A 26,928-nucleotide genomic window follows, 5' to 3' on the forward strand; every position below is an offset into this window, starting at 1 on the left:
ATCAATTGGGAAAAATTAGCCAACAGCAACCAACAGAGTTGCTTTGATGATAGTTTTAATCGGCAGATACAGGGAAACAAAACGCATTTCAACCATTCACAGTCTTGGTCACGTGAAATAGTCGTTTGAGACGGATTTTTAATGAACTACCTCTATAATTGACACAGAAGATGGACTTTGCTTCACCCCAACGTGATGATTATGTAAATCATAATACAATTCAATGCTAAACCCATAGATTATTAAACTAATTCTCATGGAAAAATTCCATTATGTAGCATCATGCACTTCTGTTAAAAATTCAACATGATACTGACCCCAGCACTTTAGAAAACAATTATAACAATACGACTATCAAGAATGGCAGCCAAACTACATCATGTATGCTCAATCTGATTATTATTTATACAATATTAACAAATCTCAGATGCATTATCATGGCTATAGTAGCCTAAAATGTTTTTGGACTTCTGAAAATAATTATAACCCCAGGTCCTTAGAAGACAATTCTATCTGCATAAAAACAGCTATAGTAGTCAAAATTCACCACAATCTTCACTAACCTATTTGTCATACTTCAAACAATACTCAATAGAATATACACATCTGTAAATTAAATATAAAACTCCTATCATAGGCTGGTTATAATGTTTGTCTTTGATATCCCAATAGAGGCCACTGGTACTTATTCTTACTTAGTATTCGACTGTCCTTCTTATAACACATACATTTGTCAGTTGATCAGTTTCTTTATGCATGAAAACCCAAATTATCTATGGAAACAAGGAAAAAACAAGAAAATAGAATAAACCAAATCCAACGATTCAAATCTTGCATAACTGATTAAGCAAAAGCCCATAACCCAATATTCAATGTGTGTTAAAATGCAGCTACAAAATACTCTTAAATCCCTGTTTACAGATCAAGGAGGAAAGCTAAAATTCATAATTTGAGTATCTCCTTACACATGTGCTGATAACTCCTCGTCCATGTTCATTACTGAAGGAAACAAACTGCCTGTTTCTAAGATGAAACAAGATTCTAACCTTTGCAGAGTAGCTAACCTATTGCTGCCCCTTGTATGTTTGAGGACAGTGTCTAAGCTAATGCATTTGGTCAATCTCTAGTCCCCGGCATGTTGTTCAATAAAATGTTTTGCTGTGAGGTATGATGTCTCATTGTTTGTTATCACCTGCCAGTGCTCAAGAATAAGTTTTTTTACCGGAAAGATGGTAGGTCTGATATACGTCTTCCAGCACAGGCAAATAATGGCATACACTACAAAATCTGTGTTGTAGGTGATACATTTGGCTATTTTCCAAGATTTTTATGTCCTAGTTAAAATCACCTGCTCCACAATATTGGTAAATTTACAAGCCTTACAATGACCACTGATTTTAAAACCTTTCGGTCATGGAAGCCAAGTGCTCTCTATCGGTTATAACAAGCTATGCATTAGCATATCTTTTAGTGAGGTGTATCTTTGGTATGTGATCCCTGGATGAGAACTAATTCTTTTGGTCAGAATGGGATCTTGTGTGAGGATGTCCCATCTGTTTGTCAAAATCTTTCTCACTTTCTGAGACGCTTGTGAATATTTTGAAATAAAGCGGATGAAGGTATTAGCAGGTTTGGGGATCCATACAGAGTCTTATTTCTGCTGATACAATCTGCTCTTTTCCAAACAATGTTTAAATCTTTGTCTGAATAACCTCTAACTTTAAATCTTCTTTTGATTTTTTCACAGGTTTCAATATAATTCCCCTCCGAAGTTGCAATTATGCTTTGAACAGAGTTATTCCCCATAAGAGATACTCCACCTGAAGTTGGGAGCATAACAACTGTGGGCATGAAGAATAGAGTTGCCTGCAGTGTCTTTCCTAAACAATGTAGAAGTAGGGAGTTCCCTAGCACTGTCAACCAAAGATCCAAAAAATCTATTGTGTCTCTACTGTAAGTCATGGTTAAGATTTACATTGTTAGATTTTAGGGCCTGTGCAAATTTGCAAAGGTCTTCATCCTGGCCATTCAAGATGGAGAAACCATCATTGATGTACTGAAGCCAAATAACTATCTGGCTGGTCCATCATGACATGCCTGCTTCCCAGGGCACCTACTCCTCCCTTCAGCCCACCAATAAGTTGATGTAGCTGGATAGCTGGAGGCGAAACAGGAGCCCACCGCGGTCCCCTGCACTTTCCAACATGGTACCTTGTTAAATAAGATGTTATCTGTTACACAAATCTTTCTCATCTTCAAAAGCATGTGGGTATGAGCCAGGAGATTAATCTTGCGGGCTCTTAAAAAGTACTTACACGCTGCACGACCAACTTCATGATGGATACTTGCATAAAGACTCTCTACATCAAAACATGCCATGATGTAAGTATCTTCCTATCCAAGTTGGTATTATTCAGAAAGAAAGAATGATAGCCCATTTAAAGTGTTCTGAGGTTTATTGCAGGATTTTGTATAAATGTTTTCAATGTAAAGTCTGTGGTTCTTACGATCTCTTTTCTCCTTCTAGACACCAGCTCCAGATGTAAGTACACCACTCTAAGGACCTTGAAAAAAACAGGAGTGAGGCAGGTAAGTGTCTCTGTTTATCTCTTATCAGTAAACCTGTCACCTTTCACCCAGTGTATGCGTGAATGTGGGTCAATATTTGTTTGTTCCCTCTACTGTCTTACAAACAACCTTTTTCTCAAGGTTATAGTAGTTTCATGTGACTCCTTATTTAAGAAGCCCAAATATGTGAAAAGAAAAAATGGTAAAACGACAAAACTGAAAAAATCAACAAGCAGGAAGAAGAAAAGTATAGCCCTTTTACTGCTTTGAGTGAGGAGGCCCTCCCATTGCCCCCCAGGCTTGTAGCTTTGCACACACCTGCCTAAGCCACGTCCCTCCTGGAATGTGGCTGCAACTTTATGCGTCTTAGCAGATCCTTTCTCGATTCGCTCCACTACTGGCATCACTCAGCATGGCAGACTCGCTCTGGCTTGGCTCCTCGGTAAAGAGGAGATCCCTATGGACCGTTTCTCTGTGGCTCCTTCAGGCGGTTCTCCTGAGGGTCCATGCTTCCCTGACCAGGTTTCCCACGTTGCGCACCACTCTCCCGGTGCAAATTCATCTCCTCTTCTTCCTTTGGCCCTGACATAGGGATTATGTGCCCAGAGGTCTGTGCGGGGCTCCACCTCTCCTTTCTCCAGATCTCCCGGATTAAAGGGCCCATACTCTCTGTCCTGTTGGGAGAAAAGATGGACATTCCCTGAGCTAGTGAGAGGCAGAGGGGAAGGCATTGCCCAGCTTCGTAGACCATCTGCATCCTTACATTTCCCAATTCAAATTCTCAACTCTAGTTAGAAAATCTTTCATGACTGGAGAGTCATTCTTCAAAAAATGCATCTCATCCCAAGTTAACAGCTGTTCATTATACCATTCAGTCTGTTTATTAAAAAATCTCTCTTTAACCTCCAGTTAGTACAATTTGGCAATACAAATATAGCATTCAGTATTATTCAATTATCATATTCATATTCAGTTTTAGACATTACTACCACATTACCCCCCTTATCAGATGGTTTGATGATATTATCATCACTTTGTATACTCTTTAGAGCCTGCCATTGTCCCTGACTAAGATTGTGTGATTTGGATTTCACTTTGCTTATTTTCACAAACTCCTTGGTTTCTAAGTCACAAAAAACATTGATGTTATTTTTTGGGGCCTCTGGAATGAATTTGGAAGATAGTTTAAACTTCTTCTCTACAGGTAAGTCAGTCAAAATCCCAAATTCCTTATGAAGACTCTCAATCATCATGGGATCAAAAGAATCAAAGGGAGAACATGAATCAATGGTGTTTTCATTGTCTTGATCACCATGTAAATATAGACTTTCCATTTTCGTCTATAGGCAAATTGGATTTTGGTGTAATAAATTTCACTGCTCAGGTTTTGCTCCATTTCCCTTTTAATGCAAAAAGTTTACAGTCTCAATTTTACACACATTTGCATAAGTCTAACTAAATTGGGTATAACTCCCAGGTGTACTTGGGCAAAAAGATAATCCCAAACTAAAAACCTAATTCTTAGTTGGAAAATACGGTCAAATAAATGAATTACCATTAATGGTTGTTCCATCTCTTCTCCCTCCATTATGTTTGTTTCTGACCACGCCCTCATGTTCCCATGGCGCCCTCACTGTTCTTTCCGTCTTTGCCATCGTTTTTGGATTTGTTTCTTTGCCTCTGCTGCTCTGTGTATTACAAAAAGACAGTTTGAGAGTTTTTTGTAAGAAGCAATATTCCTCGGATAAAGAAATCTTCTTGCCCACAGAACCTGTGAAATCATCATTTGAATCTATATCTGAGCTTAGACTGGTAGTAGAATTTTCCTTTCTCATATCCATTGATTCCAGCACTGTCTTTGGCCAATTGGTTTCATGCTGCATCAAAATTGCGGGCAAAAGCCATAATTTGCCCTGATTGATTATCATTACCATTCCTCTCAAACTTGCATTGTTTATGCTGGGCAACATCTTTCTTGAATGTTTGGATGCACTTGTCTATCACTTTCAGGGTACTCACAACCCATTCCTGATATGTACTCGCTTTGATTTCTGACAGTAGTTGGTTAATTTGCTCGAACAAAATTTTGAGCTCTTGCCAGGCATACATGATCAAAAGAGCCAGTCAACTTTCAAAAACGTTTGTAGTGATTTGGCCTCTCACCATTGACTTACTTCTTTTTTGTGCAATTTCTATAGCAAACTGACTTTTTTTATGTAAACAGGCATACTCTGCTCCTTCAATGTACTTGCTTCATTGTGCTCTTTTTTTTAGTTGAAAGATTTCCAGTAAAAGAGCATATTCTTGAGTACTGCTGGGTGATAAAAACAATGAGACATCATACAGCACAGCAAAAACTTTTAATGAACAACATGTAGGGGGATGGAGATAGGACAAAATCATTGGCTTAGACAATGTACTCAGACACTGTATGGCAATAGGTTAGCTACTCTGCAAAGGTTAGAATCTCGTTTCATCTTAGAGGTAGGCAGTTTGTTTCTTTCAAGAATGAACATGGATGAGGAGTTAGCACATTTGTGAGGAGATATTCAAAGTATGAAGTTTAGCTTCCCTCCTTGATCAGTAAACAGGATTTTAAGAATATTTCAGAGCTGCATTTTAACACACATTCAATATTGGGTAACGGGCTTTTGTGGAATCAATTGTGCAAATCTGAATCATTGGATTTGGTTCATTCTCTTTTTTTGTTTTTTGTTTCTTTCCCCGCAGATTATTTGGGTTTTCATACATAAGGAAACTGATCAACTGACAATTGGGTGTGTTATATTAAGGACAGTGGAAGACTGAATGATAAAGTACCAATGGTCTCTATCGGGATATTAAAGACAGACATTATAACCAGCCTATCCTTGGAGTTTTATATTGAATCTATAGATGTGTATAGCCTATTGAATATTGTTTGAAGTATGACAACTAGGCTGGTGAATGATGGAATGAATTTTGGCTATTATAGCTTTATTTATGCAGATAGAATTGTCTTTCAAGAACTTGGGGTTATAGTTATTTTCAGAAGTCCAAAAAACATTTTAGGCTACTATAGCCATGATAATTTATTTGAGGCTTGTTAATATTGTATAAAAAAATAATCATATTGTGTGTATGTGATGTATTTTGGCTGTCATTGTTTATAGTCATATTGTTATAATTGTTTTCTAAAGTGCTGGGGTCAGTTCATGTTTAATTTTTAACAAAAGTGCATGAAATTTTATAATGGAATTTTTCTGACAATTAATTTCAGAATCTATGGGTTTAGCATTGAATTGTATTATAATTTGTATATTCAGCGCATTGGAGTGAAGCAAAGGCTATCTTCTGTGACAATAATGGAAGTAGTTCTTTACAAATCCGTCTCAAACGACTATATGTCAAGTGATCAAGACGGTGACTGGTCGAACCGCATTGTGTTTCCATTTATCTGCTAATTAAAACTACCATCAATGCAACTCTGTTGGTGTTGACTTGCTTTTCCCAATCAATGTGAAGGTATTGGGGTATGGACTTATATATATATATATATATATACAGACACACACACACACACAGTCTTTCTCTCAATACAAGTCAATGGTGCATAACCTTGTGACAGAAACTTGGTATGCGTAGTGAAAGCTACTCTAGTGAGCAGGTGTTGGGATATTCGGATATTCTCCCTGAGGAAACATAGGACGTCTTTGAGGAGAAGATATCATTCATACATACAATAAAAGGCTCATTGGACTCCAAAAATCCTGTTTCCCCTTGCCAGGTTGCAAAGTGGGTATGCGCTTCTAGGAAATGTGCAAATCTACAACTCAGAGCATTCTGGCTTCTGGACCTACTTGAAGCATGAAAATTACTAAGTATATTTAATGCACCAGGAAGGTTCAAACCACTATAAAACGACATCCATTTTTGATATAACATGTTGGTACATTCAAAGGATATATACATAATTATTAATAATGTACTACAGGCAGTATTTAAGTTTTCACACCTGAGAAATTGCTCTATGGACTTACACTTGAATGTTTATTCTTTGAAATGTATTAAGAAAAATCAGTTTTCTAAAGTCAGTGCAGCTGACTTCTGTGCTGACCCCAATTAGCTGCTCTCAAAACCGTGAGAATTCTTTGATGTTTAAGATGTGAATAGAGTTAGCATAAACAGTTCCTGAAAAGACTTCTTTACACTCCAGATGTTTGGAAAGTGAATGTCATGTTCTTTTTTTTTTTTTAAATAAAGCTCCATACCTTTCTTTAAGTTCAGATGTCCAAGTCTGTATTGCCCTCCACTGGAATCCATGTAGGCAGTTGAACCTTGAACAGTGCGCTCCAGTTATTAAATCTAAATTGTCCAATTAGGGGTCCTCTCATGCCAAGGCCCTCTATAATTCCCAGGATGGGGCTACATACTGAATCCAGGCACTGCCTGGAATCTAGCCTAAAGGACGTGAATAAGCTAAAAATGATTTACAAATTTAACATTGTTCTGAACAGGGGGCCTACAAAACATGTTGGCCCAGGGCCCCCACAATCCTTAAACAGTTGCTGTCCTTTAGTATATGTGTGTGTGCAAATAGCTATGTGTGGATTATCTTGGAGTTAAGTCGGACCTTATTTAGCCCCTACGTTCTCTTCCACCTCTACTAAGTCACTGAATTCTTGACATGTTTATTAGCAGTGAGATTGTTGTGCAGAAGTAGGACTTCCAAGTGACATCTGAGTGAAGTATTACAGTTCACACAAAATGTTGCCTAGACTTTTTTTTAAATTTAGCTGCAATTAAGCTTCCTGCTATGACTGAAGTCTCAGTTCTCTGAGCAATGTACCAAGAGCGGGAGCCTCTACCATGACTCTAGAAAAGAGGAAAATGACTTGTAAAATCTTCATAGCCTGTGAGGAAGCCCAGATCACATAGAGAAGGGGAAAAAACTTCGACAAAATGATCACTTGAACTAGGACAATTTGGAGACGTTGTGAGATAGAGATGTTATTTTAAATGGATCCAGAAGTGTTTTTGCCTCCAAATGTAAGCAGTAATTAGCGTTCCAGATCACAGAGGAGCATAGGCATTAAAGATCTTACCATGGGATGGCTAGAGCTGGAGTAAAGGAGGGCATACAACAGATGTGACATGCTACACTGAAGGACCACTGAGAACTCAAAGAAAAAATAATTCATCACACATCAACAAACCAATGGATGAAAAGGGCTGTCTAAAAGCCCCTTTTACTAAGTATAGTACATATGTAATTTTACTAAAATCAAAAGGATACGAGATCATGAGAGGGGATCCTTCCCTATCCAGTCCTTTCTATGGTAACCATGTGTGAAGAAGAAAACTGTAAGGGTTGAGGAACAAATTGCTGAACCTGGGGTCTCGCAATCCACCTGCTACTTCTTTTATTTAAAGGTGTGGCAACCGTCTACAAGTTCTACACATTTTCCGAAGCAGAAGCAGCACATACGTTTTTCTGACAGCATAAAACGGTATGGCGGTGGAGTGTGGCATCTGTTTTCCTTTTTTAGTGGTGTTTTATGTAGTAGCAATCCATCTTGTGCTAACATAAATTCTACTGTTTCCCATGCTAATATTCCAGTTTACAACCACACCTTGGAACAGAGTATTCAATATATTAGAAACAAAAAGTTTTGCTATACCGATTTGTCGCATTGCCATACTCATACACCAGCCTGGGCTAAATCAAGCAAAAGCAGTAACTGTATATTGTGAGGCCAAGCTACAGAGAACGTAATTCATCTGGTGTGTTCTTGCCCTGTTCCCCTTAGGTAACGGAGACATCAAGCCTTTATGCAAAGAAACCTTTGGGCATGCATGTAAGCGATTTTCGCTTGCATGGACCCTACAGGCATGATCTTGATTTCTTGTTCCATGTAAGACTTAAAGGCTCCCAGATTCACTCTCCTTTGCTGCTGCATCACTCAGCTACCTCCCAGTTCTCTGAGTGCTTTCTTCTGCTTTTCCATCGTTTTTTACTGCTTTCTCCAGCATTTCCCTTTTGTCTTAGTGCTTTCTCCTGCTTTTCCCAAGTTTTTTATTGATTTCTCCTTCCTTTCCCAGCAGTATTCTGAGTGCTTTCTCCTGCTTTTTCCTCCTTTGTCACTGCTTTCTCCCTACTTCCTAACATTTTCTGAGTGCTTTCTCCTGCTTTTCAACCATTTTTAACTGCTTTCTCTTGACTTTTCCCCAGTTTTGTGAATGCTTTCCCCTGTTTTTCCTAGTTTTTCATTGCTTGTTTTTCCCCCTTTTTTACTGCTTCTCCTTGTTTTTCTCTCATTTGCCCCTCTGACCTGCCGCACGTTTTCCACCTCCCGCCTAGCATGCCTGCTGCCTCCCATCGCCCCTCCCTCATCCCAGGACCTATTTAATGGAGGTGGACGTGCACAGCACGCATGCCGATGGCACGCCAAAGGCAAGCCCATCTGGACCTCTCCGTGCTTGGACTGCACCCAATGCCAGGAACCCTGGTTCTTCCACCATGAGCAGGTACACCACCTCAGACCTCCGAGCCCTGGACCCCGGGCGCATGGACAACAACTGCTGCCACACATCTCCATGCACAACCAGAGGATTGTTCTCCTGGCAGCACTGCCACTTCACCTGCAACACCAAAGCAACCAACAATGCCAGACACACCGCAAACTCGACTGCGTCCACCACGCCAACCAAGACCGCCACAGCACAACTCCACTGCACCTGCTCATGCACAATCACTTGGCAAACACGCCACGGAGGTCTGGGACACGATCACATCCCTCACCCCGGGCGTCATCTTCCTCACAGAGACCTGGCTGAACCCCGCCTCTGCACTAGACATTGCCATCACCACACCCAAAGACTACAAGATAGCACACAAAGACAGACTCAACAAAATGGTTGTGGAGTTGCCGTCATCTACAAGGACACCATCCACTGCACAACCTCCTCAGGCGGCCAACTCAGATAATGTAGCATCTCAGTTTTTAACTTCACACAGATGAAAAAAGCACCATCAGAGGCACCCTCGCATACGGACCACCAGGGTCACGCCCCAGCTTCTACAACACCAACTCTGACCTCATTGTCCCGATCGCCAACGACTCTGGGCACTACATCGTCCTAGGAAATCTTAACTTCCACCTTAATGACCCTGGCAACATCAACAAAACCACCCATCTGGAAAGCATGAGCAACATCGGCCTCCAAAAACTTTACACCAACTCCACCTACATTGCAGGACCCATGCTCGACCCCATTTTTTCCAGCAATAGAGTCAAGTACAATCATATCTCCTTGCTGACCTGGATTGACCACTACAGCATCTACTTCACCATCTCAGGATCGACCAACACTGGCACCATGCCCCCCAGCTCCACATGCAGAAACTGGAAAAGGGTATCAGAAGACCAGTGGAACAACACTTTTAACTCCCACCTCCCAGACACATCACTTGACCCAGAACAGGCTGCAAAGAACTTCTCCCAGTGGATCATGGAATGCCCCGAACTATTGCCTGCCAAGTCAGCCAAACCCAAAGTAACGGCCAGAAGAGCCAACTGGTTCACCACAGAGCTAAAATCCAACTGTCAGTAAATAGAAAAGGAGTGGTGCACTAGCGAAAAGACAGACAACATACCACCTTCAAAACAGCACTCAACCAGCACCACCACCTCCTGAAAGGAGAAGAATGCTCTAGCAAACTGCATAGAAGCCAGAACAAACCACAGCAAGGAGCTCTTAGCCATGGTAATGGAGTTCTCCAACCCACAGCCACTGAGAACGACATCACCTGCTCCCAAGAACTGTGTCACACTCTGGTGGACTTCTTCCACAACAATATCGCAGCCATTTCCGAGTACTTCAAACCATAACCCCCCACAGCCAACAGCATCAGCATACTCACACCCATGAACACAATCCCCAACACCTGCTCACCTGTTGGGACCATATCACAACTCAAGCCACAATCTCCATCATGAACTCCATATAGTCCGGAGCACCCACTGACCCATGTATCCACCACATCTTCAACCTCAGTAGCAACACAATTGGCGACCAGCTCAAGAGAGTCTTGAACACCTCCATCACCATGGCCTCTTGCCCTGAGGACTGGAAGCACGATGAAGTGAGGTCCCTCCTGAAGAAGCCATACACTGACCCAGCACATCCAAAGAACTACCAGCCCATCTCCCTGCTCCTCTTTCCAGCACAGGTTCTTGAAAAGGCAATCAACCAGCAACTCACCAAATGCTTGGAACACTAGAACCTCCTAGACCCTCTTAATCCAGATTCCAAGCCAACCACAGAACCGATGCAGCCCTGACCACAGCCACTGATGACATTAGGGCCCTCCTAGACTGTGGCAAAACAGCAGCCCCCATCCTCCTGGACCTGTCAGCCACCTTCACCACTATCTCCCACCACATCTTGATCAACAGACTCCATCAAAGAAGGGAGACCCCACCGGAAGAACCTAGAGAATTAGTCTATCACCAGTCACCTTGGCACCCAAGAAGATCATCTGTGGCGTCCCACAAGGATCGCCCCTCAGCCCTACCTTCTTCAACACACACCTGGCCAACACCGTCAGATCGTGCAGACTCAACATCATCTCATATGCCAACAGCACACAGCTCATCCTCTCGCTGTCAGAAAACCCCTCCACCACCAGAACCAACTTCCACAGAAATATGATGAATGTCTCCAACTGTATGAAGGACAACTGCCCCAGCTCAACACGGACAAGAAGGAAGTCTTCGACTTTGGGAGCAACACCTCGCCCTGAAATGACACTTGGTGGCCTGCTGAACTCGGCCCTTGCCCCGCCCGACAGACCACGCCGGCAACCTCAGCATCATCTTGCAGAAACAGGTAAACACAGTCTCATCCGCCTGGTTCCACACCTTATGCATGCTCTGTAAGATCTTCAAGTGGCTCCCAATCAACACCAGAATGACCGACACTCAAGCTCTCATCACCAGCAGGCTGGACTACGGTAAAACTCTTTACGTAGGAATCACTGCATGCCTCCTGAAGAGTCTACAGACAATACAAAACTCAGGGGCATATTTATACTCCGTTTGCGCCAAATTTGCGTCGTTTTTTTCGACGCAAATTCGGCGCAAAACTAACGCCATATTTATACTTTGGCGTTAGACGCGTCTAGCGCCAAACTATGCGTAAAGAGCATCATTTTTTTGCGTGAACGCCTTCCTTGCGTTAATGAGATGCAAGGTAGGCGTTCCCGTCCAAAAAAATGACTGCGCCGCAAATGCGTCGTATTTATACTCCCGGGCAAAAATCACACCCGGGAGTGGGCGGGCCAAAAAAACCCGCATTTGCGCCTCTTTTTAACGCCTGGGTCAGGGCAGGCGTTAAGGGACCTGTGGGCTCAAAATGAGCCCACAGCTGCCCTCCCATGCCCCCAGGGACCCCCCCTGCCACCCTTGCCCACCCCAGGAGGACACCCAAGGATGGAGGTACCCACCCCAGGGACATTCAGGTAAGTCCAGGTAAGTATATTTTTTATTTTTTTTATATTTTTTTTTGGCATAGGGGGGCCTGATTTGTGCCCCCCTACATGCCTCAATGCCCAATGACCATGCCCAGGGGACATAAGTCCCCTGGGCATGGCCATTGGGCAAGGGGGCATGACTCCTGTCTTTACTAAGACAGGAGTCATGTAAATGGCGTCTGGGCGTCGTTAAAAATGGCGCAAATCGGGTGGAGGCGATTTTTAGCGTCAACCTGACTTGCACCATTTTTAAGACGCCCTAACGCCATTTTTCCCTACGCCGGCGCTGCCTGGTGTACGGGGTTTTTTTCCACGCACACCAGGCAGCGCCGGTCTGCTTGCGCCGGCTAACGCCATTCAATAAATACGGCGCCCGCATGGTGCTTCAGAATGGCGTTAGCCAGCGCAAACATTTTTGAAGCTAAACTGCGTTAGCGCAGTTTAGCGTCAAAAAGTATAAATACGGGCCTCAGTGACAAGGCTCATCCTTGACCTCCCCAGACCGACCCACATCACCTCACACCTCAAGAAGTTACACTGGCTCCAGATTCAGAAGAAATGCCACTTCAAGATGCTGACCCACACATACAAAGCCCTGCACAACAAAGGACCAATATACATCAGCAAATGAATTACCTTCCACCAACCGACCAGACACCTTCAATCCGCCTCCCTCTTCCTCGCAAACATCCCCCGGATCCACCGATCCAACAGCAGAGCACGCCACTTTTCCCACCTGGCAGCAAAAGCCTGCAACGATCTCCTACACCTCAGGAACGCTGCATCTATCCAGGAATTCACAAAAGGAGTCATGACATGGAGGTTTGAATGAACAGAGCACCATGAAGCAGCTAGCAACTCCATCACTTTGAAAGCCTCACACGTGATTTGCCGTGCTTTATGAATCCTGACTGATTGATTGTAAAGATAAAAAGAAATTGAAAGCACATACCTAGATTTTAAAAACCTCAAGAAATTTAAACTGCATCTTTATATTACAATTTCTCCTATGCATCTTTTAAAATGTACATTATAATTGACTGTTAACAGCATAAGGAATTTAATTAATCAAGTATGAATGAAATAAAATATAAAAATACATATAGGTCTATATATATATTTATAAAAACAAATGTTCCATTGGAATTGTAATAGGTTATTTAAATTTGAAAATTGTGTAAACCTAAAGTTTTTGATACATAAAAAAGAAACATAATACAAATCTTCATTTTTAGATGTGATTTAACAGTACAGCTGCATACATACTGTTACAATTTTTTTTAAATATAAATAAAAATAATAAAAGTTTTAAAAAATGTCTCTTCACAAAGGAATAATGCTCTCTCTCCTCTTTTCATTGGTTGTTTTATGTATAATTCTGCCTCCTATGTTGTGCTTTGACTGCACTGCTTGAGAGACTATTTTATATCTCAGATTCTCAAATGTACTCTGAGGGTCTGATTATGACCTTAGCGGATGGGATACTACGTCACAAACGTGACGGGCATCCCGTCCGCAGTATTACAAGTTCCATTATATCCTATGGAACTTGTAAAACGGTGGGTGGGATATTCATCATGTTGGTGACAGAGTATCCCATCCGCCAAGGTCATAAATAGGCCCTGAATAATCACAAGTAAAGTTGTTTTTTCTCATCAATGCATTATAGATTTTTTTTATGTTTTTTAATTGAAATAGTTTTTTTTTTATGTTTTAGTCCAATTTAAAAAGTAGGTTGGACCTATTAATTTTGCCAATGCTTGAATTTTGTGTAAGTAATAATTATACCATTATGGTAAAATAAGACATTAATGGACTAATTCACAAAGGTAACTTACACTTTTCAGTAATTTAAACATTTTAATAAATTTGCTACTTTGGGCTATTCTCAAATTCTGAGTGTAAGCTACTACTAAACAAAAACCACACATGGCCAAACACCGGTACTGCAACACCCTCCTTTAGATAATAATGGAACTAGGAAATTAAAATAAAACTCCCATAAGAAATAATGTTAAATTAAATTATATTATTTGAAATACTTAAAAAATGTAAATAAATATAATTTAATGTTAAAAAATATAAAAATTGTACATGTTTATTATGTAATTATAACACATTTTAAATACCTTATTTTGAATTTACAAATTGATGTAACAATATTTTTGTTAAAATATATCTAAATTAACTTTAACTAATTTGTTCCATCACTTTTAATAATTATTAATGCATAATAAAAAAAAAACTTTTGTTTTTTAAGGTGGGAAGGTATTTCTAATTTGAACTTCAGAAAACATCATTAACTTAAATTAATATAGGTTAATTAATGAAAGATTTAGTTCCCAATTAAGCTATTTGTTCTGTAGCATTGTTTTGTATTTTCATCTAAATTTAAAAAATATAAAAGTAATTCACATTAATATTTAACATACAATATTTCAAAATTAATTTTTATGGTGGGTTGAGTCCACGACGGCTGGGAAGGGGCTTGGCCAAGGGATTGTTTTCTGTGCCTCAGCCCACCATTGGGGCTCCTACTAGGACAGAGACTGGGAGATGGCTAAAAGGAATCGCAGGCGCAGGCTTGCAAAGACACATTGGAATTGGGGTACTTTGAATTGCATTGACCTGCAAAATGTGTGAGGTTGCCTTTTCTTCTGCTTTTCTGCTCTGCATGCGGGTGTCCCTTGGGAAGGGGCTGACAGACCTCTGAGTCTGGCATCCAACAGTGTGATATAAGTGAACCATGACATCGAACCATGGGGAAGGATAAAGCAGCCCGAGCGACTCAGGGCAACATGAGAACACAATACATGCACAGTCAAGCCTACTGTACCATGCACCAGGAGGGCACCAAAACATCTGGGGACTTCTAGAACCCTCCCCCCCAAAGGAGCCCACAAGGGCAAATCTGATGGCAGCCACAAAGGGTTCCTGTATGGCACTGGAGGTCTCCAACAGGGTCAATTTGCTTCACACTGGTCTACAAAAGGTGGCCTTGAAGCTCAAAACAGCAGAGAAATTAATTGGCACACTAAAGCAGGAAGTAAAAACCCTCAAGAATCCGGTATCCAAAATAGTGGACACAACAAAAACAATGGATGACATGGTGAAGGATGCAGATGGGTGATTGCACCATAATAATTTGAGATTCTTAGGCTTCTCGCAGCAGAGTGGCTCATGACCACTTTCTGGAGCAATGGATCCAACACTCCCTTAAACTACAGGGGCTGTCTGCAATGTTCACCACTGAGAGAATGCAGAGGATACTAGTAGTGAGGCTGCCTCGGTGGGGCCCCTCCTCCTAGGGTGCTCATAAGCAGGATTTTAAGTTATAAAGATCACAACATCATCTTCATGGCAGTCAGGGAGGTGGGGAATGCCCAATATGATAACCATAAGATTGCAACCTATACCGACTATACCAGACAGGTTTAGCCCTTTATTGACGTCAAGTAGATGTTCAGAGTTGTAAACCTTCAATATATATTCTTATGCCCATCTAGAATGAGAGTGGAGGTGCAAGGTAAAACTAATTTCTTTGAGCATCCGGTGGAGGTGTGGTCTTGGCTGGAGCTCTGGGACCGGTGCCTGGACTAGAACGTGGGACCCCACGGCCATTTCCCAGTTGGGAAGAGGCATGTCCATCAACAGGGATCTTGGGACCTGTCTGAGACTTGAGACAAGAGAATCCAGAAGATACTACAAGTATTGGTGCAGGGAGATGGCACTCTAAAGGTGGGTGGGGCATTAGAGTTGGCAGGGTAGCGCCCCAGAGATAGGCCCCCTGATCAGATCGGGGGATTCATAAGAGACCCCGACAGTCCCCACAGGATAAACGGCTGCACACAGGAGGTGAAGGGACTACACCTGAAATCTAGCCTAGGATCAGATGGCTTGTTGCTTACAACTACTTGATATTCAGGAAGACAGAAAATGTAACAGAACTGGATCAAATCAGATAGTTTGCAAATGTAACACTGACTTAAAACATGCACAGCACTTGATAATACTGTGGTAACATTCAGCTGATGGTATACATATTAGGGATGGTAGGGCAGCTGGGGTGGGGCTTTTTCTGAGATGCTTGACCATTCCAGGTTTTGAGGTGTCGGGGAAGTGACTTTCTGCTAAGTATTCTGTTTAGTAAGATCACTGCTATATCACAGTGTGTGTTGAGTTTTGACCACTGGATCAGGGGAAGAGTGAGTTGGGCAGGCACACCTTTTCAATCTTTTTGAGTGTTTACCCGCGGAGGGATATGGAGTTGAGAGAGGGGTAGGGTATTGAGGTTGGCAGTTCAAAGTTCAAACAACTGTGACACCTTATTAGCCACTTACTGAACTAATGCCTCATGATGTCTGAAAGGGTTGCAGGGCTTGGGGAGGCAGGTGGATGAGGAACAGGGAATCTATGAACCCATGACAACGGATAGATATAACTTCCTCACCTGGAATGTCTGTGGCCTGAGTACATATTTGAAGTGACACAGGATTCTAATGTTTCTGCACCAAGGTACAATACATATCGCCTGACTTCAGGAGACATACTTAATAGACTCAGAGGTTGACAAGCTAAAAAAAAAGAAATGGTGGGGGCAATTATACTCATCCACATATTCAGCATACGCTAGAGGAGTCTTGTGTGGGTGATACCTAGGGCTCCATTCAGATTTACATACTTGGAAGCAGACGTGGAGTGGAGGTATATCCTCCTTCGAGAAATGTTAGATGTGAGGGAGCTCAGTGTCCTAACCTATTGAGCACCAAATACAGACAACAGGGAATCTTTTTTAAGATTCAGGATCTATTGTTGGACTGCCTTGGGGTTTGAGCTGGAGACTTCAACTGCATATTGGATGGGTCCATTGACAGACATCTCCTAAGACACAGCATGAAGCCACACATAGTGACTACACTGCAACAGGCAATGTCTAACACGGGCAGTGTAAATGTGTGGAGGGAGCTCCAGCTGATGAACTAGGACTACTCATGTCACTCAATGACTCATTGCTCATATAGTAGATTATGTTGAGCGCTGAAGTTGGAAACTATACTAACCCAAATAGTAGAGGCACGGTACTTGGCAAGGTGCTTATCAGATCACTCCCCACTGAGGGTCAACTTTGTCTAGAGTGACAATCCTTCCTTGAGTGCTCGCTTTCTGTAAATTATTTTTTTTCCTTTCCGTGATGAACTCCACAAGAGTACATGTGTTTTCAGCTATCTTCCTTAAATGTTAGTTCAAGAAGCAGTAAACATGCTGTATTTCTTGGAAGATTTTTCCTACCTCCTAGATTTCTGCTTGACTGATTCTACTTATCCTTGCCACTATCAATTCATCAATCTTGCATGCCTGTAAGGAACAATGTTCTGTTTCCGAGTTTCTTTATTTTGTTCAGTGCTCTTTAGTAATGGCATAACAAACAATACTCTTTCTCAATTTAATGTGTTTGCAATTGGCACTGGATGTAATGGGGTGGAGTTCAGAAGTGAATAAGTAATAACCAGGCCTTGAAATTTTGTTTTTATATTGCCACATTTGCTGTGCATTCAAAGACAGATGTCAAGTGTTAGGCCCTGTCTTCCAAGGAGGTTGGCGTTTACTTTTCTTTCTCTGACTACAAAGTGAGAGGATTTTTGTGACAATCTTGCTGGGTACTGGGGATGGAAAAGGCTTTAGGATGTTATTGTTTCAAGCACACAACTAAATTTAAATGCCAGTAAATAAATTGTACAACTATTTCAGAATATATCAGAACTAAGAAAGCACAAATGAAGCACATTTTTTGTAATTCTGAAGTGTGGTGAAAACAAGTATTTTAATATGTTCAAAACAAATCAGTACAGTAGGTGATGACGATTTCCACACATTATCATTTGTGAGCTGTAAAGTTTTATTAGTAAAGCTGTGTGTCTGTGCAAATGTAATTGTAATTTCAATTGAATTTGTGTGCTACCACATCATGCATACTCCACGCTACACCATTCCATTCTATGATACTCTACTCCATGTCACTCTACATCACTTCACTCTGCAACAGTCTACTCTACTCTATTCCCCTCCATACTACAACCCTCTACTCCACTTTACACCCCTCCAATCTACGCCCTGCCATTCAACACTACTACACTCTTCGCCGCTCCACAATACTTTATGCCACTCCACTCTACAACACTCTACTCTACTCTACAAAACTCTATTCACTTATACGACCCTCAACACTACAGCCTTCCACTCTATGCCACTCCACTCTACGCTACTTTACTCCACTCTTTCCCACTCTACTCTACACCACACCATTCTATGCCACTCCACTGTATCCAACTTCATTCTACTCCACTCTACGACACCATACTCCACTGTTCGCTACTGCACTCTACAACACTATACTCCATGCCACTCTGTGTCACTCCACTATACTCTAATCTACTTTATGCCACGCTATGCCCCTTCACTCTACAATGCTCTATGCTCCTCCACTCTATGCCACTCACCTCCACTTTATGCCCCTCCACTCTACGATCCTATACTCTACACTTCACTCTATGCCACTACACTCTGTGCCACTTTACTCCATTCTATGCAAAACCACTCTATGCCACTCCACTCTGCTCCCCTCCACTCTACTACACTACATGCTACAAAACTACTCCACTGTATGCCACCCAAATTTAAGACAGTCAATGCCACTTCACTCTAAGACACTCCACATCAGTTTATGCCACTCCACTCATCAACACTCTACACCACTCTAAGTCCCTCCACTCTACACCAATCCACACTCCTCCACTTTATGCCATTCTATGGCACTCTACTCCACTTTATGCCACTCTATGACACCATACTCCATTCCAGAATGCAACACTTTACACCACTCCACACTATGCCACTCTGCTGCACTCCACAGTACTCCACTCTACGTCACTCCAATCTACACCACTCCACTCTACACTACTCCGCTCTACAGCACTCTATGCTACAATACTCAACACCACTCTGCGCCCCTCCACTCTACACCAATCCACTCTGCTCCACTTTATGCCACCCTGCGACACTCTACTCTATTTTATGCCACTCTACACTATGACACTCTACTCTATTTCAGTCTGCGACAATTTACAGCACTCCACTCTACTTGACTCTGCTGCCCTCTACAGCACTCCACTCTACGTCACTCCACTCTACGACACTCTACTCCACTCTACTCCACTTTACCCCACTCTACGACACTTCACTCTACACCACTCCACTCTGCACTACTCTACTCTACAACACTCCATTCTACAACACTCTACTCGACTGTATGTCACAACACCCAACAACACTTCACTCCATGCCACTCCACACCACTCTATTGGATACCACTAACTTTTAGCTATGCTGAACAGCAGCCATGCTGGTGTACAACGTGGCTGAACACACTGGTGAAGCCAGGCACTCTCACATAGGCAAGATCTATTGGCTTTGATGATGTCTGTTACACTAGAGGTTTGAAGATCAGAAATACGGAACTAAGATGTTACATGTTCTACAGCGTATTAAGGCAATGTTCAGACAATTGTGACGTAAATCGATGCAGACCACAGATGTTAAGCACGTTTGCGGAAAAGACAGTTGTTTAGATCCGAGAATTTACTGCAGAAAGGGCCGGAATTTCTGTGGCGAGAGCTTGTATTTCGAAAGGGGGAGGGCAAGCTCGCTGTGTTTGCACCCAGAGCCTCCTACACATGACTTCATAATGAATGAAAAAGGGAGTAAGCCATTGATATTCAGCATGTGTTTTGTAGTTAGCCTTGTTCAGTCAAGGTCGCATATTAATCAAATAGATGTCATTGCACAAACACCATAAACAACTGTACTCCATTATCTAAATGTGAAGCACAGCTCCTAATAGGTGTCTAAAGGCTAAAATCAATTTAGCTTACAGGCAGTCAGCTGTTGAGGGCATTCCAAACATGTGAAATGTTAATAACACTGATTAGTATTAATATCATACACGTTGCCGGATGTGACCGGCATGAGATAGCACCGTCAGCCGGTGGCGTATCTTGCAAGTACGCCCATCTGCGTTTTTATTTCCATGCCCCCTTCGGGCAGAATAATGATGGGTTTGTCCTGGCCAGTGCTGGCCATTAGCTCTCGCCAGCGTGACGTGCCAAAACCAAGTCAACTGGGAAATGCAGAATTGTTTTGCAGCTCTCAGACACTATATCTGTTGTGAGGCTCAGGGCGGGAGTGACTGCAGTGCCGCGTGCCGCTGTGCGCACAATGTGCTCCACAAGCCTATCCGAGAGATGCATCCAGGGACCCTGGAGCTAACCTGCATGATTGTCATTTTATGTGTTTGCCTAAAGCGAAGGAACAGGATAGAATGTTCGTGCATATTATGGCCAGTGAACTGATTTTGTCACACGTTCACAATAATAACAAGCACTGGTATAGCCAATATGTCTCACCTTTCGAAGGCATTACTGTCCGTTTTACCTTTGGCAAAGCTTTTTGCAGTGTGAAAAATTTTGTTTTGCCAGTGCTTCTGCAAACAACAAGCTACCTCAGTGTGAGGACATTAATGTGGGCATGTGCCGCCACACATTAATATGTATCACGGTGCAGCAGCCATTTTTTCATTTATAACTGATAATTTACTGTTTCAAGATGGCAGACGTCATTTTACAGCCGCCAGTTAAAATAAATATGCATAAAATCTCCCTACAGAAAAAAAGTGTAGCCCAATAGCAAATTGTAGCCTCCAGGACCTCCGAAAAAGAAGATGCCACTGTGACGAGTGAGCATATAACGGAGAAGCGAAAGAGAACAGAGTGCAGGGAGCAAAGGAAGAGGTGGGGTGTTATAACATGAAATAAATAAACTATAAATCCAAATTGGAAGGTTGTGGGGGGAGCAGGGTGTGAGCTGTGGGGAGAAACACTGAAAGTGAAAGGTGGGGATTTTAAGGGATAAGCAGTTCACGAGTGAGACAGCTAGAAAACACATGCATGTATATGGAGTGCTGCAATAGGTACAAATAGTTCCCTGAATCTAAGCAAAGGAAGAACACAAACCATTCAATCAAAAGTATGATAAACTATGCTCTAGTGGAGGGAATAACACAAGGAGATGAAGAAAAGCCATTGAATAAGAAGCAAGCAAATTAGATTGACAAGAAAGCTAACTAATGATAAGCAAAGGGCTGACCAAAGCCAACTGTAAGCATTGGCATTGTCCAAAATGGTTTTTCAACAATAGACTGCTAAGAGAAATCTAAAAAATCACTGTTACCATTTACACAAGCAAGGTTTCCAAGAGGTCTGTTCATACATTGGAAGAGAGAAGAGCTTCACTGGAAGTATAATAGTTTTGATTATATGTGAGTTGTGGTATCTCATTATGTTATGTTTCATGGAAACCACAGTGTCATTGCAATGTATCTTGAGTCTTTCAGCATTTCGGGGATGGAGAAGGGTGGCCTAAATTAGGTAATCAAAACAATGAATCAAACGGTACTAATATTGGTTGTTCTTTATTGCTCTGGCATTTATATTTTTTTTGCATGCTTGGAACAATTAGGAAATCAGCATTGAAGTTTCAATGCGAACTCCAAGATCCACTTCATAGGGAGGTTTGGTTATAACTGAACTTGTGAGGCTACCAAGTACTTTTTTAAGAATTAAGGGGATTATTTACAAGCCCCTCTGACGTTCTGGTGGCGCACACTGGAGGCCGATAAATACAAGGCCATGTCAAGCCACCCTGTGTGCACCCAGCAGTAGCAATTGCCTTTGCTCATCTTTTTGATCTGTTGAAAAACAATTTTTGACCACATATGTACATTTGTGTATGTCCCCTGCAACTTCTATGGAAAATCTTGTAGTCACTGTACAAGCTGCCTCCCCCCCCCATTTTTGTGTTATATTACATATTAAATTAGTGGTACAGAGCCACTGGCTCACCATAAGAGCTCTCCAATGTCTATTAAAGTACATTGGCTTTACACAGTGAGTAAAGCCCATGTTGATTCCTACCTCCTCAAAACCAGACTATGGGCCTCATTTACAAGGATTTGGCGCAGGGCAGCACCGCAAGGGTTCTTGCTGCGTTGCCCTGTGTCAAAAGAAAAGGGCAGGAATGCACCATATCTATGACATACAGCGCATTCCTGTCCTTTTCCCCTGTGCTGGTGCACAATGGGCCGCCATGCCATGTGCCAATGCAGGCACCCTTGCATCATGGTGCAAGGGTGTCTGCATTGCTGGGATTATTGTCTTTCTGTAGGAAGGGACACCTTCCTGCACAAAAACAATCACGAGTGGCGTGAAGACGCCACAACAGCGTGCCCTGGGAGCTTTACATAATCATAGATTTCAACACTCTAAAAATTGAAGCCTGTAGCTGTTGGCCTCTATCTACCTGCCCCGTGATTACCTCCACATTGACTGATTCACTGACTCACCAATAATACTGGGGATTAGATCCCAGTTCAATGCGGCTGTGCTTCTGGAATGACTTTGAAAAATTCCAGCCTTTCTTTGGACAACCATACTCCAGGTCATTTGTCCTGATGAGACCCCTGTATTCAGGGTGAGGTCGAAACGCTGTTGACAAATAAAACAAGCATTTGCAATGCACTAGGGTCTCGCATTTGTCGGAGTTACAGCTGTTCACAGTTGTAAACTCCCAACTGGATTTTTCTTGCATTAAAAGAAAAAAACAGCGCGATCGCACTGCTTCAGTTCACACCTAATAATACCTAGGGGGCAAAAGTGCAATTATGAATGTAACGGGCAAAAGTGCAATTAACTGTGTAAGAAGGTCGATAGTATGCAAAGCGCTCAACTTCTGCCCAGCGAGATCGCGCTGCGAAAATAGAGAAAAAGTAGTCCACAAATCCAGCGAGCCTCGCATGTTTTCTGTACTTGGTCGCTGCGCTCGAGGAGGGCTAACCACCGGAAAAGGCATGATGTATGGGTGCCTTCCACTAATCAAAAGAAGCGGATTCTAACAGGCAAGCCAACTTGCCAATGAGAGACACTGACGTGAAGTCGATGGGGCTCCGAGCCCTTTTCTAATACCTAAAGCGTCTCGCTAGCGATACGCATGCGTGAGCGCATGCGACGCAGGCTCGACCCTAAAAAGACAAACCTTTCTAGTGCTTATCACACAAGGGCAATCGCCCCCGTTGCTGTACCTGTCCAACAACCATATGTGGCTGTCTTTCTTTGTTTATCATTGCAGCAATTACTGTGTACAAAATGGAAATCCTAATTGTTAAATGTGGTGTTTTTTTCACTTGGGGTGCACTTTCTTGCTATATTGGTTTTGTCACCAATGTGATTCTGTTTGCTTTGTTGTCTTTGTAATAAAGGTATTACTTGGACCTACACGATAAATTCGGGTACTGGTTCCCTTTTATATTTTATCTTATATATATATTTGTTTTTTGTTGGGCACTTACTACACAGTATTTTGAACTGTCTTTATGTTGAAATTCATGATATTTGCTTGCTTTGATTGGTTCAAATGCAGAACTCCCTGCCTGATCTCATATTGTAACTGCCCAGGTCAAAAAGGAAGATCATCCTGGAGTCATTCGGGAGTCATCTGATGACTTCAGCTGGGCTATTCTTGTAATTATCTGGGGAAGTCATCACAGGCCATCCTGAAGTATGTGTATAGGGCGAAATATTTAAATGAGATGACTCTAAAGTCATCAGAGAAACTACTCCATGATTAGTTCCTGATTACTTTAGTGGAAAACATGTGATGATCTTTTACTACTACAGGATGATCCCAGGATGATTTGGGGATTAAGCTGTATTACTCTAGGATGGATTCCTGATTACTTAAGTGGAAAACCAGTGATGATCCTTTACTACTGTGGGATGATCCCATGATGATTTCAGGATTAGGTTGCATTACTCCAGGATGATCTTATGAGTATTTCAAGATGGGCCTGTATTATTACAGAATGATCTTGAGATGAGTGCAGAATGAGGCTCCACTACTCAAGGATAATCCCAGGATACCTTTAGTATGGGACTGTACTAATCAATGAGGATTTGAGGATGTATTACCCTACGGTTGGTTCTGACTGCATTACTGCATTGCAATTTCGGTAGGGGTATGTATTATTCTAGGATGAGCTTGAGTAGTAATGGATACATCTTGTTGGACATATCCAGGAAGTTAAGAAATCCACAGTTTTATTAGTTTGTTGGAAGAACAGATTACCTCTATAAAAACAAACATTGGCAAAGCCAATAGGTGTCACATTTGCAACCAAATGGACTTGCCAATGGTCTGCAGTACTGGGAAAAATAGAAAAATCTGAAAAAGAGTGAAATGATGAGCGTGCCATTGCCATTTGTGAAAATCATACTAATACAGTGGCCAAGAAGGATGACATATGCATGCTTGTATCATCATGCATGCATGTCAATTCTGCATGAAATGGCCACTGTTTTATTTATTGTTTTGTTTACAATTGCAAGATGAGAACTCCAATTGGAGGGAAGGTAAATATCAAAATATGTAGTAAAAAGCTGTTGAAAACAGAGCGGGCCAGCCAGCAAATAGGAGCTGCTAGGCCATTAAAAAAAGTGCAAATATTTTTTAAGGACTGTGACAGGAGGAGAGCAATGGAGGGGACGATGATAGTAGTAAATGCATATGGTCAATAGGTAGCGGGAAGAATAGCAACAGAGGAGCTTGAGGAAGGGGAATAAATCAAAAGCAAAAACAAACAGGGATGAGAAGCAAGCAATAAATAAGCTGTGGGTAGTGGAAGAGGGGCAACATGCAGCACCTGGTGAACGGCTGTAAATCATTTAAAGGGCAGTAGGCGAGGAACAGCAAGAAAACATGCATTCTGCTGGAGTGCTAAAGAAAACAACCATTGGCAAACCAATAGGTCTGGCCTATGCAACAGCTATTGGCTTTCGCCAGTAGGTTTTAGCCATGCTGTACATCAGCTTGGCAGCTGCTCAGCAAGGCTAAAAGTTAGTGGTTTGGAGTGAAGGGGAGTAGAGTGTCGTGGAGTAGAGTGGGGTGTTATGAAGTGGCTTCGAGTTCTGGGGTGGTGTAGAGTTGAGTAGGTTGGAGTATCGTAGACTGGAATGGCATAGTGTGGAGTAAAGTGTCAGAGTGATGTGGAATGGTGCAGAGAATACTGGGGTGGTGTAGAGTGGTGTAAAGCGAAGTAGATTTTTTTAGACGGGAGTGGCATAGTGTCAGAGTAGAATGGCAAAGTGGCCTCGAGTGGTGTAGAGTGAAGTGGTGCAGTGGTGTAGAATGAAGTAGTGTGTTGTAGAATAGAGGGGAGTAAAGTGGCATGGAGTGGTTTAGAGGGAGTTGCTTAGAGTTTTGTAGAGTGGAGTAGAATCTTAGAGTGCTATAGAGTACAGTTTAATGTAGTAGAGCATCATGGGATGGAGTGTTGTAGAGAGTAGAGTGGGCTAGAATGAAGTGGCATAAAATACAGTGGTGTAGAGTGCAGTGCTTTTGAGTAATGTGTATAGTACATTGGCATAGAGTGGTACAGAGTAGAGTGAAGCGATGCAGCGTAGATTGCAGTGGTGTGGACTGCAATGAAGGGGAGCAGTGCAGGGTGGTGCAGAGTGCAGTGTTGTACAGTAGATTGTTTAAGAGTAAGATGGTGCAGGGTAAAGTGCAGTGGTGCGGGATAGGGTGCAGAGATGAGTGGCATAGAGTGCAGTGGTGTAGAGTTCAGTGGCAAAGAGTAGACTAGAGTGGCATAGAGTAGTGGCGTAGAGATGAGTGGTACAGACTAGCATAGTGTGCAGTCTTGAAGAGTAGAGTGTGGTGGTGTAGAGTGTATTGGCACAGAGTGTTGCTGAGTAGTGCTTTGGAGAGCAGTGGCATTCCGTTCAGTGGTGCAGAGTGGCATAGAGTGCAGTGATGTAGAGCGCAATGATGTAAAGTGGCATCACACGCAATGGCATAAAGCAGTGGTTCCAAACCTGTGGTCCGGGGAAACGCGGTGGTCTGTGAAGCCTCCCCGGGGGTCCTTGACTGCTTAGAAAATAAACTAATATTAACAGATTAATAAAGTGCATATAAATAAAGTGGATAAGTGTACAATTCAAAAATGTTAAATGTACTGTCAATGAATTTGAAATTGGAGGCAAAAAAATTAAATTAGTATCCTCACATCGATTTGCGGGAGCAGTGCATGTGCATCACACAGAACATACAATGGACGATGGGTGACTTCAATTGAATTTAGAAAAGCTCCAAACTTCCTATTACAATAAAAATTTGTATTTTTATTTTATTTGTAAATTAAATAAAATGTGTTATCATTTGTGTATGTGTTTGATGGAATGCTTGCTTATGTACTTTTTGTGTATTATTTTGCAGTTCTAATCATCAACAATGTAGCCCTTTCCACCCATTGGACTGCTATAGAATGTTGCTTTCTTCCACCAGGGCCTACAGCATGGTGCAGAGTCATCCTACTTCAACCATTCTTTTGTATGCCCAAGTGATAGCATTCTTCGCTTGCACCCCCGCACAACAAGCAGTCCCCTCAGAGCCAAAGACTACTTTGTCCAATGTTTGCTTTGACATAAAAATATAGAGCTTTGCTGTTATGTAGTGTTCGTTTTGATAAAATGAGCACCTAATACATTTTGTGAAAACATTACCTCGTCGTTTTACACGTTAGCACTATCCTGGCAAAGAGTTCACATCAGTAGTACCAGTGTGTTGTTGGAATGCACCTAAAAACAGAAGAAATGTGACCTTCAACCTTTGTGAAGAGCTTTCCATTGTGCAGCAAAATACGTTGACACGTTTTAGTAACTTTTGAGCCAGGTGAGGTTGAA

The 26,928-nt window shown here is 42.0% G+C and overlaps 1 long non-coding RNA gene across 1 annotated transcript; it reads right to left on the reverse strand.

The window, feature by feature from the left end:
* Positions 1-137: 137 nt before the first annotated feature.
* LOC138283060 (uncharacterized) lies at positions 138-26,928 on the reverse strand. Its single transcript, XR_011201055.1, has 3 exons — positions 26,749-26,928; positions 4,124-4,256; positions 138-3,242 (listed from the first exon to the last, which is right to left on the reverse strand). It is a non-coding gene; the product is annotated as an uncharacterized lncRNA (long non-coding RNA).

This window comes from Pleurodeles waltl, chromosome 1_1 (assembly GCF_031143425.1).
Source record: "Pleurodeles waltl isolate 20211129_DDA chromosome 1_1, aPleWal1.hap1.20221129, whole genome shotgun sequence".
Lineage (NCBI taxonomy): Eukaryota > Metazoa > Chordata > Amphibia > Caudata > Salamandridae > Pleurodeles > Pleurodeles waltl.